Below are 22,637 nucleotides of genomic sequence, written 5' to 3'. Positions count from 1 at the left end.
TGAACCGCGGCTTCCGAGGGTAGCGGGATTAGGCAGGCAGCACCGGGTCCAATGGCGACCTGGCAACCTGTTCAAATAGAGCACAGGCGGCCTTGCAAAGGCTGTTCATCATGGCCAACAGAAGGGCTCCCCAGAGCGCTGCTGGAGAGAAGGCCAGGTAGGAGGGTAGGGCAGCGGGGCAGTGTGCCACTCAGTTTTCTGATGAGTGCTTAGCTGCCCTCCTGGACGAGATGGCAGCACGGCGAGAGGTCCTCGTTCCTAGGGATGGGAGGCAGAGGCCCCCCCCCCCACCACCGCCTGACCAAACGTGCCTGGGAGGAGGTGGCAGGCATAGCTAGCTTCCATGACGTGGTGTGACCCACGCGGGTCCAGGGCCGCAAGCGATTCAACAACCTCTTGTGCTTGAGAAGGATGAGTACCATGTTGGCAGAGGTCACTTAACACAGCAGGTAGGCTTTCCCCCCAGCCACTCCCCACCCAACTCTGAGTGTAGTGACTGCATTGAATCATTGATGGCATGTGTGCCTTGCTGGGTGGGCCAGCAGATATTGCCCATGCCTAGTTCACCCTGAAAGGGTAGCGCTGAGATGGGTTCTGCACCCGCAGCATGTGTTACACTGACACCCAGAGTACTGTTTTGGGGGCTACCTCAAGGATCTGCACCTAAGCGCAGTGCTGGAACTGCGAAACATGTCAAAGTTAGGGTGCTAACATGCTGGGAGGGGCGCTTCCAGGTGGTGGGGCACCCATCCATCTGCTGCCCTTGGTGTTCCGTGTGCTTGTGCATCCTTGCTTTTCAAGGTTAGATCATGCGGTGGCAAATGTGATGCAGGTAGCATGTGGGCAAGGTGGGGTCAGCCCTGGCTTCTTGGTGTGGGTGTGCGGTAGCTGTGGGGTGATGAAGCACTGGAGCCCTGCAATGTCCCACTCTGGTTGGGGTGGCAGGGATGCGATGGGAATCCAGGTACAGGCTGGACCAATCAATGCTCCTCTGTCCTTTTCAGGAGAAGACTGCACACAATTTTGCCGAGCGGATGCTGACTGGCAGAGGCCAGGCCCAATTCACCATAATCACCAATACGAGCAGGAGGTGATGGATCTGGAGAGGCGCCATGCGTTGGTGGCGGTGAGGCTGGGGTGCCACGAGGAGGTATGTTTGCCGAGCACTGAGGTCACCATGTGTGTCCCAGCAGCCATGGCACTGCTGAATGTTCAGTGATTGAAGCTTCCAGCATGGCTTGACCATTGATTATGGAAGGATGAGTGCATACTGATCTGGGGGACAGGCATGCACATTGACATTGTCTCCACTTTAACTAATCAAATGCCCTTGTCCTACGTTTCAGCATCACTAGAGAAGGGCCAGGAGGAGGAGGCAGAGGGACCACCTTTGACATCTGAGGGCCCTGAACAAATGGAATCACCAGCGTCACAACATCTCTGCCAGGCAGGCACCAGCACAGAGACTAGCACCTCAGTGGGAATTAGATCGTTGGCTAGTGTCCCGGGGCACAGCGGTGAGGGCACTTTACGCTCGCTTGTGGTGCAGGCGGAGACAAAGATGGTGCCGGCAGTCAGAGGGCTGCTGGGGACCAGGCACATGCTCAGTCGATGGCATGGTGCTCATGCTGGAGCATCACCAATGCAATGAGCCTCTTGGCCAAGCGTCATGCTTCCTCCATGGAGAGAGCAGCAACTCTCGTGGAGAGGCTTCTCCAGGAGACCAATCAGGGTTTCCTGGGGTTGCGCTTGGACCAGCAAGCCCTCACATCGGCATTGACCTCAGCTGGTCAGTGACAGTGTGGTAGATAGAAGTATCCCAACTCGGTGCCCATCCATCATTGGTGAGCAGGGAGGTCTGAAGCCTCATGTTGGCGCAGGAGCAGCCTGTCATCTCTGCGGGCTCCACTCAGGGTGCTCCAGATAAGGGTAGCAGCTCCTCTGCCAGTGACCGTGGGATCCAATGAGGCTGCGTGACTGGGGAGATGCCAGCTGTGGAACTAACTGCTCCTTCCCAGGCGGGGCCATCAAAGGCTCCACGAGCCAGAGGATGCCCACCAAGGCCATCAAGGTCAACAGGATAGCACAGTGAGCAGGCTGTTTCAGGTACCAGTACCAGTGAGGGGAGTACACCAAGATGTAGCACCCAGAAACGTAAACTTAAGACATCTTAGGCACACCACAGATTTCACACTGGTGGTTTTATGTTGCCCCGCGATTATTTGATGACAAGTTGGTGTGATGCATAACAACTTTGCATTAATTTTATTTTGTGCTTCATTTTGTTAAGTCATTAAATTTTGATATGTGAACATGGCTGAGTGATCCTTACTTCTGCATGTGATGGGAACCCATGATGTTATGAGTGACTTATTTATCATTGAGCTTTATTGACAAGACACAAGTTAATGTTCCTACTCAGACAGATTTTGCTCTCAGGTATCAAGCATGGAGCCTGCAGGCCTGACTTGTGTTGAAGATCTGTCTATGATGGGTTAGCTGAAGGTTTGTTGGATTAAAGCCTCCCGGGTGCCCCTGCCTCCCTGGAGGAAGCCCTGGTCAGCTTCTACTCCCTCTACTTCCCCTGTGCACGCTCATCCTCTGACTCATTACTGGACTCATCGTGTGCATCCAGAGCAACTGAGTCTACATATTCGTCCATTGCATTGCCCCTTTCCATTGCCAGCTTGTGGAGAGCGCAGCATGCAACCACTATCAGCAACACACGATCTGGGGGGATATTGCAATGCGCCCCCCTGAACAGTCCAGGCATTGGAAGCACATCTTAAGAAATCCTATGGCTCTCTCTACCACAGCCCTTGTGGAGGTGTGGCTCCTATTGTGACGCTGCTCAGCTTCTGTTCTTGGATGGCGGAGAAGCGTCATGAGCCACCTTCTGAGGGGATAGCCCTTGTCACTCGGCAGCCATCCATCCAGCAAGGCTGGAGCACTGAAGAGCCTCGGCACCTGGGAGTGTCTGAGTATGTAAGCGTCATGGGAGCTGCTTGGGTACTTTGCACAGACTTGCAGAATCTGCAGCTTGTGATCACACACTGTACGTTCAAGGAGTGGAAGCCCTTCCTGTTTACGAAGGCACCGGGCTCACCCTCTGGCGCCTTGATGGCCACATGTGTGCAGTCGATTGCACCCTGGACACGGGGGAAGCCAGCAATCGACGCAAAGCCTCTGGCTCGCAGCGTCTGGCTTGCCTGGTCCCAACGGAAGTGGGTGCACGCCTGAACAGAGTGTCTGTCATCTGCTTGACACAAGTGTGGACAGCTGATTGGGAGACTCTGCAAAGATCACCCACCGAGCCCTGGAAAGAGCTGGAGGCATAGAAATTCAGGGCAGCCGTGACCTTCAACGCCACTGGCATGGGGTGCCCAGCCACACATTTGGCGTAGATCTCATGGCCTATCATCTGACAAATGGAGGTCGCTGTCACCCTTGAGAGATGAGGCCTCCTTCAGCACTGCACCTCAGACATATTGAGGTAGCTGCTTTGCCACCTGTATATCCTGGCAGCAGGATAGTGGCATCTTCTGCGGCCCCTTCTGCCTTGGACTACCTGTTGGCCCTACGCCCCTTGTGCCTGCATCTCCCCTCTCAAAGGTGGCTCCCCTGGAGGCTGAATGTGGACTCCTGACCTCCTCCCCATTCTGGCCCTCCCTTCCTCCTCAGAGGAGGTGCCTCCAGTGGACAGCACAACTCCCATTCCCAGGCTAAGGGAAGGCTTCCTGAAACCAGGAAGGCCCCAGAAATGATGTTGACTCTGAGTCCTGACCTGAAGACTGTTACTCCTGTCCAAGCAGCTGTGAAGACTTTTGAAGTATTCCTGCTCACACAGGCAAGTCTCAGTAACTTTAATCATCAAATGTCTGACAAATAACACTCGCGACCCCAACTCCCCCACTCTTATCCCGCCCGTGGATGAGGTTTATGCAAATGTGTCCTGCCCGCCTGCCTGGACGACGACCTGACGATCACATGGGCCCAGAAAAATCTGTGTCAATTGCTGCTTCAAGGGCTTTAAGTGGCCCGTGAATTAATGGCGGGCGCACATCAGAGATCATCGCGCGTCCGCCCACCAAAATATCGCGGTGGCACGTGGTGATAATGGGACGTTCACCCGGCGTCACCACGTGCCATTTTACACGTTGGCATGTGGGGCCCACCCCCTGCACGCTGACGAGAAAGTTCTGGCCGTTGTCTACAAGGGCTTTGTGTGACTTGAGTTCAGACAGTCCCAGTTCCAGAGGTTGAGCACCCAGAGCAAAAATTCTCCTAATTTGACACATAATTGACATTCACACTCAGAAAGCCCAAAGGAATTATTACAGTGGAAGTATCCAGGCTGAGCAGGAAGCTTGGTGGGCCGGGGAACTTAATTCGGAGGGATGTCAAAAGTCAGTTTCCCGATGGCGGGGTGAACTTTTGCAATTAAGTTCTCAGAACTTTAAGGCGGGTCAAGCTTCCCGGTGAACAGTGCTGGAAAGTCCTTTTGCATGTCACGCATGCTCATTAAAAGACCAGTTCACCAGAATTAGGTTCCTCTCCAAAATAACTACTCCTCCACCGAGAAATTTTTGTGCTCACACTTATCACTGTGTAAAAGTGGCGCGCTCCTGGCAAGGTAGACTTCTTCCATGATTACCAGTGAGTAGTCATGGCATTGTCATCTTTGGGGAGCGTCAGTGAATGTCAACCTATGATTGAGACCCGGTGGTGGCAGTGCAAATTGTGTGGAGGATGACGAGGGGGGGAGGAAGGGAGGTAGGCTTAGCAGGGAAGGGTGTAGTGGTCAGACAAGAGAGGCAGGGTTACTGCGGACTACCCAGAGAGGGTTAGTGCAGACGGCCCAGGCAGGGTTAGGGCAGGCTGTCTGGGGAGGGATAGTCCATGCTGATGAGGCCAAAAGAGGCAGGCTAATCTACTCATACTTTTGATTGGGCGAGGGGCTGTCTGGTTAGTGACGGTGGCAGAGGGAAGCGTCCAAAGAGGGGAGCCGTGGATATCAAGGTTTTGGTCTCAAGGTTTAAGATTAAGGTACAGAGAGGCATGGGTAAGGTGACGGTGCCAGGGGCGAAGTTAGATCCAGTAGGGTGGCAGTGGCAGGGTCATATTCAGGTACTGTAGAGTTTCATGGGAGTGCTCATGGAAAGTCAGGTTAATGGTGGCCTTGAGGATGGGAGGGGCCAGAATGGGCATGTGCACTTGGACAGTTAAGTGCTAAGGGACAAGAGCAGAGATAAAGACAGAAAGCATTATAGGGTCAAGGGTAAAGGGGGAGATGCCAGGTGAATGGGGGAGAGGAGCGATATTGTGCTGTTGGTGAAGGAAGATTGGGAACTTGGTGGGTGACAGGGGGAGGGTAGAAGGTGCTGGAACTTCGTTAATAGAGGATACAAACCATTGCTTTACTTGCAATTTCACTACTCTGTCCCACAGTGAGAGCAAGGATTTGAAGTGGGAGGAGGTGTCCAGCAACGGGTGGGGTTACTGTTGTGCTTAGTGGACTAACTAAAGCGGCACCTTAATAAGCATTAGTCAATGGATGGGGAACCATGCTCAGGTGTGTTCTCATCTCTATGGTCAAACCTCCAAGACAGCAGCATTCCTCCGTAACTAGCGTGGCTCACTGCAGTGTCATTCCAGCGAGGTCCAGAGCAGCAGTGAAGCTTGAGTTGAAGGCCATCTCCTCTTGACCTATTGTTGATTTTAGTTTGTTTGTTACAGTAACATTTTTAAAATGTGAAATCTTGTCCTTTGGTTCTTCCCGTCAGTCTTTGGGGAATTCATGTTCCCCCGCCGGCAGGTTTATAGGTGGGCGGGGTGGCTGTAAAATTCTTTGGGTGGCCTTCCCACTGGGTTCCCGCCCGCTCCAACCTTTCTGCAATTTTACAGTGGGATGGGCAAGGCCTAGGGCATACCCCACACCACCCCCACCGCACCCCCCCAACCGCCCTTGCCCCAGTTAAAGCCCATCAGTGGCTAATTAATGAGCACTTCAAAGCCAATTCCCACCCAGCCTCAATTTTCAGGTTGGCGGGAGGAGTTCAAGGGCAAGAGGGGCCTTGCCCTTGTAGGGGGGAGGCACTTCCATCAACAGCCTCCTTTCAACATCAGGCGCTCCCCTAAAAGGTCTGGCACCTGTAGGTGCTTCCTCCTACCCTGGCCTCTCCACCAACTCCTCTGCCACCACTCACACCCACCCCCAAGCCTCACCTCTCCTCCCTGCCCTGAGGCCCCCGAAACTTACCTGGTCCTGGGCTCCTGGGACTTAGGCTCTGGGGACTGCTTGTAGTCCCGGTCCTGTGCACTGCAGCTTCTAGCAGTGCTGGGACTAGAGAGCTATAGGTCAATCAGTTTGGCAGCAGCTCTCTGAGGCAGGACTTCCTCCCGAGTGAAGGACGGAAGTCCCGCCCCCAGACACTTAACGCTCGTTGGAGCGCCGCAACTCCTCAGAGGGTGGGAAGGGAAATTCCATCATCTGAAAAATCCTGGCCTGTCTCTTTTTAAAAGTTATCGGCATCCACAAGGATCAAAACAAGATCAAGAATTTCCAGAACTATGCACACGTGGAGCAGAGCTTCTAGCTCAGCATGCGGACGTGTGCCCAACCCGCTCGAGCGTAAGATAGCGCGCGATGACATCAGGCGAGAGTCCCGGCGTCATCCCGCACTCACATGATATTTCGGTCGCACTTCCAACTTTTGCGCGCACCCGCCGACAATTAAGGGGCAATTAAGCCCATTAAAGTTCTAATTGACTCTGGCGGACGGGTGAATCTGCCAGGCGGACTTTGCATTTTTGATGAAATCTCATCCAAGGGCAGGATGAGGTTTCCGTTATTAATTTTTAAAAATAAAAATGTTCAAACAGAATTTTCATCATCCATATGTTCAGGTGACTGATTCTGATGCATGGACATTTTTTTCTGGATTTTGAAATCTTTATTCATTGCTTTTAAATTCTTCAGCTCCCTGAGGCAGCTCTCTGCCTTCAGGGAGCTTTCATTCCGCGTTCCCCCGTGCCTGCACTTACGTCAGTGCCCGCCCTCCTCCCGCCCCAACCCCGACAGTGCTGTGCCTTACAGCGCGCCTTTCACACTAGCTGGCCATTAATTGGCCAGCCAGCGTGAAATCGCAGTTGGGGACCAATCACAGTTGGCGGTCCGCTCCCTGGCCGCTCCCTCCGAACTAAAAATCCTGCTCCTAATTACATGCCACTCTGACAATACCTTTGGTGAATCTGTCCTGCTGATGGGACAAGATGTATGACTTCTTGATTTAGAAGACAGTAATGTTGGTTCATTGATAGAACTCTGAGTATGAGTGCTCTGTTGTTTGACTACTCTGTAGGACATTTCTCCCTTTTTCAGTAGTGCTCACCAGTGTTGGTGTTGGTGAGGAGGATGCTGAAGGTTGACAGGGCTATTAGCTAACTCCTGTTCTGTCTTGGTCATTGTCAATAATCTATCTGATATTTCTCTTATTTGCTTTTTTGTCATGACTGGTTTACAACCGAGTAGCTTGTGAAGCTATTTCAGAGGGTAATGAAAGTTAATCACAAATTGTGTGACTGCAATAGCCTGGAGGCAAGATTGGTTAAGGGCAGCAGGCTCCTTTGTTTAAAGACAATATTGAGCCAGTTAGATTCTTATGGCCGGATGTGTTGACTTCAACTCAGAACATTCAATAAATGGATTTAAACTCTCAGTTTTTAGATTGCTAATTCAGTTCTGCTAGGCTATCTGACCTGGAAAAAATGCACTGTCATTTCAATTCAGATTGCTACTTTGAGACTTGAGGCAACTTGTGTTGTGGAGGTACAATAAATGGAGATATGCCCTGCGTTATATCCAAGCTGACAGTGCTCAACATTGGCAAAGGTTCACAAAATTAGCAAAAGCTTTTCCCTCCATAGTATTGGCATCCTTCATCTAGATGACTGCCAGCTAAACAATAGGAGACAAATGAACAATCATCAAGGAAACCCATCCTCAGCCACAATTAGGTAGCCATTTTTGGTTGCCCATTATGGGAGAGGTCAGGGTCATGTCATTAACCCAAGTTCCCACAGAAGACCAAGGTAAGTAGCACAAGACTTAAGGAGGGGAAGGAAATGCATATAAAATGCTCCGTTCTGTTACCAGGAGCTCAAACACAAGCAGGAAAGAAATCTTTAAGGAATCAATTGATTTGGCGATCCCTGAATTCAGCTATCATTGTAAAATAGAGAATTATAGTTTAACAATGTATTCCTCTATATTTACATCATCTGTACAAAATTCTCAAAAAAATGCACTTTAAACCTATTAAAATGCTTTGTTGAAACTTATGGGGGAAGAGAAACTTGTCATTCTCATGCTTAAACTACAATGATCTTACCTTAATTTCTAAAGGTCAGCTGCATTTTCTTTGCTTTTCCAGATTAACTGAATGTATTCAGCTGCTCCTCATAAGGGATGAGCTAATATATTCTGCACTGAATTATGCAGCTGGTGTACAAATACAGTACTCACAAACTTTCCAATATTGTACATACAGTAACTGTGGATACATCATGCTCTCTTATTTACATTCCATTTGCAACCATTAAAAGATTCCATTTGCAACCATTAAAAATACATGATTGTATCTGCAATTCAGTAATTATTGCAGAGATATCTTTCCTAGGATGTAATTGCAAGATCTATTCAGTTTGTCAGTATCACAGCTAGACACTGTAACTAGATACATTAAATGTAATTTTTAAGTGATTTAAGTGGATATTAATTTTTAAAGGGTCATAAAACCAAAGACCTCTCCAGAAACTTTGCGATAAGGGCTACATATAAAAAATAATTATAACAGACACAAACACACACACACAACCTATGACTTGTTGGCAAGTGCCCATATAAGTCCTATAACGACTAATTACTACAATGCATATGATCATCTGTATTATGCATGTGGTGCAAACTGATAACAGCTTTAATATGACATCTACATGTGGAGAATACAGGAAAGTCAAACTGATAGGAAGAAAAAGCAGAGTACAAATTTTATTCACTGGTAATCCAATTTTGGGATGTTAAAATCAAATCTATAGTTTTGGTTAGTATTGTTATTATAGCTTTCCAATGATTGCCGCCCCATTATGAAATTTTATCATGGGCTGTAAAAGCCAAAGGAGATTCAAGGGAGGAATCATTATCATCTTGCCTTGCACTTTTACACATTAGACTAACAAAAGACCAGTTTGCTGAATTCGAAATTCAGAGTTACCACTTTGTCAGTAAAAGATTTACACATCTGCCCATTGAATTCCAAAGGCATATGTATGTTAAATTCAGCTTGTGACATTGGTTGACTCGAAACGTCAACTCTTTTCTTCTCCGCCGATGCTGCCAGACCTGCTGAGTTTTTCCAGGTAATTCTGTTTTTGTTTTTAATTCTTCCCTCTGAGTGAGATTATGCTCAAATGTATCAAACTTTTGCAGCACTTTATCACTTCTGCTGGTAAACGTTCCTTTTCAGCTACCTTTTCAGCAACCCCATCCATCCCTCCCCCTTCCTTAACGAACATTAAGATGCATGCACATTTATCAAGGCAAGAAACATGGCATAATTTCATGAAATTCAATATTCCATACACATTGTTAGACAATATTCAAGAGCTACACTAAAAATCCCCTTTCCAGCTCCCTAACATTTTTGTTTGCTGCTGTCCTTAAAACAATGCCAAATGTGAGAGCCATCTTGTTCTGTGAAATTGATTAAGACTAGCAAGTCAAATTTCATTCAGGTTTCATTGCAGCAATCTAAAAGAATTCTCTAGGAATGGAGCATTGGAGGAATTTTGATATACCCTGTTAGATTTCCTCAAAGCTGGAATACATCAATAGTTTGTGGCAGCTTCATAGGGCAGGTTGTTACACCTCGGGGGCAGGGGCGCACCCAACCCAATCGGGCATAAAGTAGCACGAGAAGTCGTTGGGCAAGCATCCTGGTGTCATCCCACATGCACGCAATCTTCAGGTCGGTGGGCACGCGCGAGTGTCGGAGCCACGCCCACCATCAATTAAGATGCCACTTAAGCCCATAAAAAACTCAGTTGAACCCGATTTTATGTTGCCCGTGTGATTTTGCGCTCATCGCACAGGCAAAACGAGCAGCAGGCAATCCACATTTTGCAAAACCTCATCCAAGGGCGGGATAAAAAGTGTCAGCAGCATCGCCAGTGTGAGTAGGGAAGAGTTTCCAAGATAGTTTGCTGCTGGCTGCCTATTTGAATTTGACAGCACCATCTCTGCCCTGAGCTTTATTCTTAGCATTTCTAGACTTCATTCCAGGACTCATTGGTGTCTCCAAGACCCCTGGAGAATTTTGACCGTGTGGACCCTTGTAGGTATCAGAGAGCCTTCTATTACCCTGGTAATAGGGATTGTGGTCTCTGCTGGAGGCATCTCCTCTGAGGAGGAAGAGAGGGGCAGAAGGGAGAGGAGGCCAGGAGTCCCAGTGCAGCTTCCAATGGAGCAGCCTGTGGGAGGAGAGATGCAGGTACAAGGGGTGCAGGACCAGCAGGCAGTCCAAGGCAGAAGAGGCCACAGAAGACACCATTATCCTGCTGCCAGGGTTACAGGCAGAGATGCAGCTACCTCAATATGTCTGCGGTGCAATGCCGAAGGAGGCTCCACCTCTCAAGGGAAACTGTGACCTCCATCTGTCAGATGATTGGTCCTGAAATCAACTCCGACTGTGTGGGTGAACACCCCATGCCAGTGGCTCTGGAGGTCTCAGTGGCCCTCAACTTCTATGCCTCCGGCTCTTTCCAGGGCTCAGTGGGGGATCTGTGTGGAGTGTCTCAAGCAGCTGTCCACAGTTGCGTCAAGCTGGTGATAGGAACTCTGTTCAGGCGGGTAATGACATGTATTCATTTCCATATGGACGAGGCCAGCCAGGCTGAGCGAGTGAGAGGCTTTGCAGCCATTGCTGGCTTCCTCCGTGTCCAGGGTGCAATAGACTGCACACATGTGGCCATCAAGGCGCCAGCAGGTGAGCCCGGTGCCTTTGTCAACAGGAAGGGATTCCACTCCATGAACGTGCAGATAGTGTGTGATCATAGGATTCAGATTTTACAAGTCTGTGCAAGGTTCCCAGGCAGCTCCCATGACTCTCACATCCTCAGACACTCACAGGTGCCAAAGTTATTCAGTACTCCAGCCCAGCTGGATGGATGGCTGCTGGGTGACACTGGCTATCCATTGAAAAGGTGGCTTATGACGTCTCTCTGCCACCCAAAACAGAGGCAGAACAGTGTTATAATAGGAGTCATGCCTCCATAAGTGTGGTGATAGGGAGGACCATAGGTTTTCTGAAGACACACTTCCAATGCCTGGTCCATTCAGGGGGAACATTACAATATCCCCCAGAGCGGGTGTCACTGATAGTGGTTGTATGCTGCGCTCTCCACAATCTGGTACTGGCAAGGGGGGCCCACCGGAGGAAGAGGATCTTGACGCAGCTGCACAGGCCACAGAGGATGAATCCAGTAGTGAGTAAGAAGAGGAGCACGGTGAGGAGAACGCTGAGGGCATGAAGGCAGACCTCTGTATCCTTCAGGGAGGCAGGGACACCTATCCTTCGGCTAGGCTGCCAAAGATCTGCTTCCACCTCATGCCAGGGCTGCCGCTTCCATCCTGGATGTCTGAAATTACCTTTTCATTTCAATCCAAAGTCCACTCAGTGCCTGTACAATAAAGTTTAGAGCCACCCACGTGCAGCATTATATACTGGTGTACCCTGCACCAAACAAAAAAGGTGAAGCATACTCAGGCCATTACGACAAAAACAAAAATTTATCTCATTTTGACAATCTGAACAAAATTACATAACCTTCTTTGATCTTCATTCCCAGACCAGTAAATATAAACAAAATATTACAGAACAGAAGATCCCCCGTGACCAGTCCCTCTTGTGCTCATTTACAAACTTACGTTTGTGAGTGCTACGTCTTGGTGCCCCTCCCTCGCTGGCTGTGGCTTTAGAGACAGCTTGCTGACTCTGGTGTCTTGTTGGTCTTGATGATCTTGGCGGTCATTCTCTGGCCAGTGGAGCCTGTGCTGGCCCCGCCTGGGAGGGAGTGGCCAGTGTCACAGCTGGCATCTCCCCAGTCATCGCAGCCTCAGACACTCCCAGGTGCTGAAGCTATTCAGTGCTCCAGCCCGACTGGATGGATGGCTACTGGGTGACACAGTCACTGGCAAGGGGGCAGAGGAGCTGCTGCCATCATCCAGAGCACCCTGAGAGGTGCCCGCAGAGACGCAGGCAGCTCCTGCGCCAATGTGAGGTTGCTCTGGACCACCCTGCTTGCCATTGATGGACGGGCACCTAGTTGGGATACTGGGTGCCTCATCTATCTCCCTCACTAGCACTCACCACATGAGGTCATTGCCTGTGTGAGGGCTTGCAGGTCCGAGCACAACCCCAGGAGCCCCTGACTCTGCCCTTGGAGCTGCCTCTCACTGGGAGTCACCACTCTCTCAGTGGAGGAGGCAGTCTGCTTGGCCATGAGGGTCAACGCAGCACTTATGCTCAGCCTGGACCCCTCCACAACAGATCCTCCTGCACATTCTGCTGGACATCCAGCATCTGCCTCCAGCATCCAGCATCTAATGGACGACTCTAGAGGCTCATCACCTGCCTTCAACTCAGTATCGTCCTGGTCTCCAGCAGTCCTCCGACTGCCAGCGCCCTGGGCACTCTCTGCCTCCACCTCCTCCTCGAGCGAGTGTGAAGTGCCCTCACTGCTGTGCTCTGACATTCTAGCCAAAGATCTAACACCCACTGACATGCTGGTATCTGTGCAGGTGCCTGGTTCAGAGAATGGGTGTGATGCAGGTGCATGTGAATCATGGCGGTCCTCTGGTGTCAGGGGTGGCTCTTCGGTATCCTGTGATTGATTGCCTGCTGGTGAATCTAAGGGAGAACAACAACATGTCATTAACTGAAGCCATCACACTGTCACTGTGCATGCCAGGCACCCTGGTGAGACAATGGATAGCTGCATCATGGTGTCATCATCTTTCAATGACCAGTGGGGAATCCAGTTTTGAGGCTCCCATCAATGATGCGACTACACAAGAATGTTTGCACCATCCAAAACTCTCACCTCTGTGCACTATATTCTTACCTTCGTCTGACACCCCAGTCGTCCGCGGCCAGTTGACCAGCTCCTAGGTGTCCTGCTTGAATCTGGTTAGGATTAGGAGGTTGGGCGGCCTCCATCTGTCCGCGGCCTCTCAATGTGTCATCTTCTCCTGAAAGGACAGAGGAGCATGGATTAGTCCACTCTCTACCTGCAGCGCTATTGCAGCCTGGACAACCCCACTTGAGGAACACCTTGCAGGGCACACCTGAGTCATGGCCCTCGAGCCGCAAGGCATGCAGTCCAAACAGTCAGGGCTCACCCCCTTGGCCAGCTCTGGCATCATTGACAGTTGACGCTCAAACTCTAACACCACTGAGCTCCACAGGGGGGGATGGCCAGCCCTTAACACTTCAACACACCGATCCATGCCAACACGGTACTCACCCTTCCCGAGCGCAGCAGGTTGTTAAACATTTGCGGCACTGCCCCCATCTGTGCCACACAACATCATGGCTGCTGACCTGTGCTGCCGGCTCCTCCCATGCTCTTTTTGTCAGCTGCAGTGGCCTCCTTCTTCCATCTATGGGGTCAAGGGTGTCCCTCCTGGCAGCCACCTCCTCCAAGAGGAATGCAAGGCACTCATCCAAAACCCGGGGCGACCAAGTGCCCACCCAACCTGCCCTCCCACCTGGCATCTCCAGCCGCCCTTGAGGCCATAGCTTAGGTCTTCAGCATGCTGCAAATATGTTCTTTCCAGGCGGGCTTCAAGGAGCTGCCTGTGTCATTTTCAAGCTGCCCGCCGGGTCGCCATTGGACCTGGCAACAGACTGGCCCCTATCCCCACCTGGCCCTTCCCAATCATTGGGAAGAAGTGTTTCATGCTGGGCAGGCCTTAATTGGCCAGCCAGTGTGAAATTGCGATTGGAGGCAGATCGTGGGCGGTGGCCCTTTTCCCAACCAATCGCGGGCCCGCCGATCACTCGTGCCCGCCAAGGGTAAAATTCATGCCATAAAATGTTTCTCTTTTCAAAGAAGGTTTGCATAGGGTATTTTATGAATAGGGCAACTCCTGAATGTCCAAAGGAGAAAGAAACAAATCATCAGGAAATGTCTCTGAAAAGGTTAAGCTAAACCAAAGCTTTTCATCATTTCTACTGTGTGGACTTTTGCAAAACAAACCTGGATTAGTTCTATCACATCAAGCGAAGCATTCCCAGGTCATAGTATTCTCAACAGATTGGGATAGTAATAGAATAATCAAGCAGTGAGATCAAATATTCTCTAAGCATACTCCACAGCAACACAAAACCTGGATAAATTGGATAGAGTTGAATCCTGTTAATTAGAACGCCCTGATGATGAAAACACAATTACTCATATCAAGCAAAGCCAATCAGCACAATTTTAAGTACATTTAGAACCAGTTGATATAGGAAAAATCTGCCCCATAAGAAATGTTATTAACTATAGCTTCGTTAGCCGGAGATTTCAGAATATTTTTGACTTGATAAAGGCTATTGTTGTATCACTGGTGAGGTTGAAGAAGTGATCTATTATACCAACTTCACAGGACTAATGAACTTTCAATAATCTTTGTCACGCTTATCTTTTGTGAAGAGTTCCTAAACACTGGAAGCCAATACTCTCAATACATCAGTACTCATATTACCAGTAGACAATGGTGTTGGAACTACGAAACGTTTCGGGCAACAGCTCATAACCTGGATGATGGGGAAAGTGGCAGTCTTGCACAACACAATTTCATGTACAGGAATTTATAAACCAAGATGCTTATATATAAAAATAATGTGACTGAAAGTTGAATTTGTATAATAGGTAGTTTATTAACAGAGTGCAGTCAGAGACAACTATGAGTGGAGATAGCTTACAAAAATAATCCTGATAGAGGAAGTGTTAGGGTATTGTGAGAGAAGCCATGTTTTAAAGCTTGTATTTTTTTCTGACAGGCTCTTAATGAAAAGGGAAACCAGAAAAAAAAGGAAATTGAGAACAGAAACTGAAAAAGGAAACTTAGAAATGAAACTGATCCTCCCAGTTTCTAAGGAAACTAAAACTTCTGAAACTGATTGAGGCTATATAAAGGTAAGGAGAGCCACCAAGCTCAATATTAGCAGTTGATGAGTCCAGTGGTGCAGTACAGGCAATCTGAAGAAAACAGAGGCCAGATCCATAGCTTAAAAAAAGTTGCTGAAGCTGTTTGTATTATTTGGAGGCAGCATTGATTGATTGACACCATTGAGACCAAGTTGAGGAGGTTCTGCGGACATGTGTCACTTTTGGTGAAGATAGTGCCGTTGGAACTCAGGTTGGTTGTGTGCTACTGTCGGCTGAGGATCAGACTAGCTCCTAGAAAGAGAGAAGCTGACATTCTTTGTAAGGATGACAGAGTTTTGAAGGTTCTGTCTGAGCTTCAGACAGCTGAGCCAATTTGTAAGATATGTCTTAGTTCTTTCTGCCATTGAATGTTTAATTTATAGCTTATAATTGACCATTTATAATTTGAATGTTAATACACATTTAACTTATGATGATCCACTGTTGTTGGGCATTGGTGATTAGCTAAGTAGTATGTAGTGTTTGCTTTGTTTGATTCTTGTATACTAAAAATTCTTCTGTTTTTAAACTGTGGAATCTTATGGCTTCATGCTTTTAGTAAGTAACTGGGATTTCCAATTTCTTCTTTTTTTAAAAAAGTTATTGGTCTCTGCTGAGATTGTAACAAAATTGGGGATCCCCTCCAGGATCATAACAAAATTAAGAGCTAAGCACAGATCTTTTCTGTAGCCTAGGTCAGCAGGTGACAACTGGTCTTGAAGTGGTCATTGAATGAGTTAACACATATGCTTGAGATTACATATTTCACTGAGCCCTGCTGAAATTGCAGAAACGATTAAAGACTAACAGAATAATTAGGTAATGGTTAACCAGACACAGCTGTAAGCATAAAAGTGGTGATATAAGGGGAGATAGTTTTGCTGAAAATGACAAACATGAGGTTATATGGTTAGATAGATTAGGACATGGCTATTTTTGATAAATTGCTGATTCTTGATAAAAAGAGAGCCAAAAAGAGGGAAATGGAAAGATGAGAAAGTCACGGCAAAGTAGGGGACAGGATGTTCTTGACGCGAGAAGGGGAATAATAGAGGAACAAGGACCAGGTGTGGTTTATTTTTATATGGCCACAAAATTGAAAGTATAAACAAGGGCATATGATCGATGATGTAATTATGATTACTGTTGAAATGTCACAGGAATGGTATAAATGTATGAGACAAGCTTTGTAACACTGAGATGCCTCTTGGAGTAATCTGAGGGTACTCTCCCCTGTATGCATACTTATACTGATCAATAAACTGCTGCTTGATTCACTATACAACTGACTCATGTCCAGTGTCTTTAGGTACTCCACATCAGCCTCACCTAAATGGGAGGGTTGGATGAAATATATACTGTTTCGGAAAGACTTCCTCTGGCATAAGTTGTGTACTATTATTAATATTCTACAAAAAACTTTACAATTTGTACAATTCAAAAAGAAAATCTTGATTTAAATGGCAGCATCTCTTACTTAGTTGCTTTAGCCAGAATCATGTAAATGATTAGAATTATGCAACAAGAGAATTATGCAACAAGAGAGAATCCAACCATTGTCCCTTGATGTTCAATGGCATTACCATCACTGAATCCCCCACTATCAACATCCTGGGGGTTACCATTGACCAGAAACTGAACTGGACTAGCCATATAAATACTGTGGTTACAAGAGCAGGTCAGAGGCTAGGAATCGTGCGACGAGTAACCCACATCCTGATTCCTCAAAGCCTGTCCACCATCTACAAGGCACAAGTCAGGAGTGTGATGGAATACTCCCCAGTTGCCTGGATGAGCGCAGCTCCAACAACACTGAAGAAGCGGAAGCAGTCCACTTGATTGGTGCCACATCCACAAACATTCACTCCCTCTGCCACCAACGCACAGCAGCAATATGTACCATCTAAAAGATACACTGCAGGAATTCACCAAGGCTCCTTCAACAGCACCTTCTAACCCCACAACCACAAAAACCTAGAAGGACAAGGGCAGCAGATAGATGGGAACACCACTACCTGGAGGTTCTCCTCCAAGTCACTGAGCATCCTGACTTGGAAGTATATCACTGTTCCTTCACTGGTGTTGGGTCAAAATCCTGGAACTTCCTTCCTAACAGCACTGCGGGTGTACCTACACCACATGGACGGCAGCGGTTCAAGCAGGCAGCTCACCTTCTCAAGGGCAACTAGGGATGGGCAATAAATGCTGGCCCAGCCAGCGAAGCCCTCATCCCATGAATGAAGTAAAAAAAAAAATCTTTGTTATGCGTAATGGGCAAATAACAGATGCAAGAGTAAGAAAACAATTGTGAAATAGTAACCATGACATATTTACAGTCAATATAAAAATCAAATAATGAAGAGTCAAAGATGCAAATATATGAACAAGGAGCAGGAGTAGGCCATTCGGCCCATTCAATAAAATCATGACTGATCTGATAGTAACCTCAAATATGCATCCCGCCTACCCCCAATAACCTAACACCCCCTTGCTTACCAAGAATCTATTCACCTCTGCCTTAAAAATCTTCAAAGATTCTGTTTCCACCGCCTATTCACAGGAAGAGAGTTCCAAAGACTCACGACCTTCTGAGGGAAAAAATTTCACCTCATCTCCGTTTTAAATGGGCGACCCCTTATTTTTCAACAGTGACCCCTAGTTCTTGATTCTCCCACAAAAGGAAGCATCCTCTTCACATTCACCCTGTTAAGATCCCTCAGGATCTTAAAGGTTTCAACCAAGTTGCCTCTTACTCTTCTAACTCCAGCGTATACAAGCCTAGCCTGTCCAACCTTTCCTAATAAGACAACCCATCCATTCCAGGTACTAGTCTGGTAAATCTTCTCTGAACTGCTTCCGACGCATTTACACCCTTCCTTAAATAAGATGATCAATACTGTACACAGTACTCCAGATGTGGTCTCACTAGTGCTCTGTATAACTGTAGCATAACCTCCCCCACTTTTGTCTTCAATTCTCCTCGCAATAAATTATTAGCTTTCCTAATTACTTGTTGTAACTGCATACTAGCCTTTTGTGATTATGCACTAAGACACCCAGATTCCTCTGCATTTCAGAGCTCTGCAATCTCTCACCATTTAGATAATATGCTTCTCTTTTATTCTTCCTGCCAAAATGGACAATTTCACATTTTTGCATGTTATACTCCATTTGACAGAACTTTGCCCACTCACTTAACCTATCTATGTCTTCTTCTAGATTCCTTTTGTCCTCTTCACAACTTACTTTCCTACCTATCTTTGTGTCATCAGCAAATGTGGCATCCACCCCAGCCATCCCTCCATCTAAGCCATTCATATAAATTGTAAACAGTTGAGGTCCCTGTACTGGCCCCTGAGGCACACCACTCGTTACATCTTGCCAACCTGAAAAAGTCCCAATTGTGCCTACTCTCTGCTTCCTGTTACCCAGGCAATCTTCTATCCATGCTGATATATTACCCTCTATACAATGAACTTTTATTTTATGCAATAACCTTTGATGTGGCACTTTATCAAATGCCTTCTGGGAATCTAAGTACAGTACATCCACTGGTTCCCCTTTATCCATAGCACATGTTACTTCCTCAAAGAACTCCAATAAGTAGGTTAAACATGATTTCCCTTGTACAAAACCATGTTGACTCTGCCTGATTAACTCGAACTTAACCAAATGCCCTGCTATAGCTTCTTTAATAATAGCTTCTAACGTTTTCCTTATGACAGATGTTAAGCTACCTGGCCTGTAGTGTCCTGATTTCTGTCTCCCTCTTCTTTTGAATAATGGAGTTACATTTGCTATCTTCCGAGCTAATGGGACCTCCCCCGAATCTAAGAAGTTTCGGAAAATTAAAACCAATGCATCAAATATCTCACTAGCCATTTCTTTTAAGATCCTAGGATGAAATCCATCAGGACCCGAGCACTTGTCAGCCCGCAGCTCCAACAGTTTACTCAGTACCACTTTTCTGGTGATTGTAATTTTCCTGAGTTCCTACCTCACTTCCATTTCCTGATTTATAGCTGCTTCTGGGATATTACTTGTATCCTCTATAGTGAAGGCTGATGCAAAATACCCATTTAATCCATCTGCCATTTTCTTGTTTTCCATTATCAATTCTCCAGACTCACTTTCAATAGGAACAATGCTCACTTTGTTAATTAATTTCTTTTTTAAGTATTTATAGAAACTCTTGCTATCTGTTTTTATATTTCTGGCTAGCTTTCTCTCGGACTCTAATCTTTCCCCCTTTATTAATCTTTTAGTCATCCTTTGCTGTTCCTTATATTCTGATAAATCTTCTGACCTTTGCACAATTATATGCTTTTTCTTTAAGTTTGATACTATATTTAACCTTTCTAGTTAAGGTATGTCCGTGCCTTGGACTTTTTCTTACTCATTGGAATGTATCTATTCTGTGTATTCTGAAATATCCCCTTAATTACTTGCCAATGCATCTCTATTGACCTATCTCTTAATCTAATTTGCTAATTCACTTTAGCCAGCTCTGCTTTCATGCTCTCATAATTGCCTTTATTTAAGTTTAAAAACGTAGTCTCAGACCCACTCCTCTCTCCCTTAAACTGAATGTAAGATAAAGTTGCTGGAATCGTTAACTACATTGTTCAATGAGACACAAAGGGATTGAGGCAGAATTAACTGAGCAAACAAATTAACAAAATGTTATGACAGAGCATCATTGAGGATGCTTTACATATAGGATAGAGTAAGGTGTGATAAATAGACAAAGGCTGAAGTCTAACTTAAAAGGGAGGCATAAAATATTAAGACCAGGATATTCTGTGCCCACTGGTATCGGGCATGCTCGGTGGCCTGAGCAGACAATATGGCGAGAAGGCCAAAAATCAGTTTCACGACGCCATGAAACCAGTTTGTGATTGTCTACTCAGCCCATTGATGGTGAGCCGTATTCCCCATCATCAGACATCAGAAACCTCATTGCAATACATCAGCATATCATTATAAGGCTAGCCCGGCGGACTCATCACCACCCCCACCTCCCCCGCCCCCAACTGCTGGATCGTCCGCCCATGTCGGCGGGAAAACATGCCAGTGCAGAACACGTCTTGACAACAGGACTTACTGCCAGTACCTTGCTCACATCGAGGACATCCGAGAAACAGAAGATGTTGGAGCCTGTCAGCAATGGGATCCTGAGGAATGCCCATGGCACACTGGGTGGAATCTCATGGATATGGCTCTGCTGTGAAGCAGCTCACGGAAGTTGGAAAGTCACCGGTGATGCTCACAATGGATGATGGCCAAATTGGTAGGAGAGGAAAGTCTAGGATTGATGGGGAGGGGAGAAGGTGTTGGGCGGGGTTGAAGTTGGGAGGGGGGGAAATGAAGGTGTCAGGGGGGTGATGTTGACAGGGGTTGGAGGGAATAAGGGGAGGAGGGGGTAACAGGGAAAAGATGGCAACTGGGGAGGTAGGTGTAAGGGGGTGGAAGGTGTAAGGGAAGGAGTTCGGAGGCGGGGAGGAGTGCCGAGAGGGGAAGGAGTCCGGGGGAGGAAGTAGTGCAGAGAGCAGAGGAAGTAAGTGTGGAGGAAGAAGCGAGGCTGGTGGAAGAGGTAAGTCTGGAGGAAAAGGTTAGATGGGGGGAAGAACTAAGGGTGGAGGAAGAAGTATGGGTCTCTGAGGGAGTCAGGAAGGGTGAGGGACTAAATGGGCCGAGTCCAGGGGAGAGGTGGGAGGACTGAGCAGGAGGAAGGAGTTCTGGGGGGGAAGGGGTCCGGAGAGGATGTCCAGGTGAATGTGCAAGGTAGGAATCTGATGCCTCTCTGGGGAGCAAAATGAGGATGGGCGTGGTACGAGGGAATGGTGAGAATAACCGAGAGCCAAGTGAGGCGGTAGGGTGTGAGGGTAAGGGTTCAACGGTAGTGGTAGAATGGATGGCGAGGGTGGTTGGTAGGGACTCGGAGGCAGACACGGATCCTAGGGGTGGGAAGGGGGAGGTCAGGGAGGCTAATGTGGATTGGGTGGGATTTTTGGGAAGGAAGGGAACATGCACATTCACATAGACATTCCCGACGGAAAGGTGTTGTGGCTAGTCGGTCACGGAGGGGAGATGGAAGGTGATGCCGGGGGTGAACAGTGATGGGGGAAAGGAAATGGGTGACTGGAGGAGCGGAGAAGACAGGGGAGTGCACGGAAAACTGAATCAAGATTATGCTGTCCAAATTGAAAGTGAAACAACAGTCGTGGTGGGCAAGATCAGATGCTGCATGGGAGTGTGATCATTGGGTGGGTGGAGATGCAGGTCAGCTTAGATGGAGAACTGAAAGCAAACCCCAGCAGGCAGCATTCAAAATGCTCAGGACATTGAGGGGAGTGTGATAGTGAAAGATCCATGTGCATAGGAGAGTGCTTGCACGAGGCTCCGAAAGGCCCTGCCACACACACACTTCTCCCTCCAGAATCACTCGTTGGCCAGCTGCTCCCTCTGCGGTGACAGAGGACGAGGTTGAGGGGCTCACAGGCAAAGGGGACTCGGAGAGAGAGGACAGCCTCTGAGATCCCTGAGTGGATGACCCAGGGGTGTCCAACAGCCGCTCCACCTCCCTTCGGGTGCCCGAAGGCCCCAGGCTGACTCCTTGAGGGGTGAGAGCACCTGGAGGGATATCAAGGTGCCCTGTTTCCCTCGTGTTGCTACTGCAGGAACTCACCCATGGCTCCCATGATGGAGTGCAGGTCTGCACACATCTCTGCATTCTGCTGGACCAGGATCTCCATGGTGTCTGCCACCCTCACCACGGAGACCTCCATACATGCACATGTGGGAACCACTTCATCAGAGAGCAGGCAGTCGCGCTCCTCTGACTCGTGTGCCGCTCTGGCATCAGGAGAGAGAGCACTCACATTCACATTGAGAGAGGGATATTGTGGTGCAGGATCCTGACAAGGGTGTTCGCCGCCAGCCTCACCATCATCTCAGACATGGTCCATGTCCTCACCAGTCAGTGCGATGGCACACTCCTCAAAGTGAGTGAGGGGCCTAATGTGGGCCATTCCACCCCCGCACCTGCACCTCCCCAACCCCTCCCCTCCCCTCCTCCCCCACCCCTCCTCCCCTCCCCGTCCTCCCCCCCGCCCCTCCCCCCTCTCCGGTCCTCGGTCTGGGATCTCTCCCTGATGATATGAACAGGCTTCTCCTGCATGAAAACAGATGGAGAGAGTGTGAGCAGGACACATGGCACTGCGTGGAACGTTTGTGTGGTGAGCGGAGACATGGACAGGATGAGGACATGAGCTCGAGAGGGTATGAGCCTGATGGAGATGTGAGGGTGTGTGAGAGAGTTAGTGGTGTTGACCCTTGAGGGGTGAGATTCCTGTGGATGTGTGATGGGTTTGTGAGTGTGTGAG

The sequence above is a fragment of the Cetorhinus maximus genome, chromosome 9 (genome assembly GCF_964194155.1).
Source record: "Cetorhinus maximus chromosome 9, sCetMax3.hap1.1, whole genome shotgun sequence".
Lineage (NCBI taxonomy): Eukaryota > Metazoa > Chordata > Chondrichthyes > Lamniformes > Cetorhinidae > Cetorhinus > Cetorhinus maximus.
The sequence above is the reverse complement of the archived record's forward strand: the minus strand, read 5'-3'. Positions refer to the sequence as shown.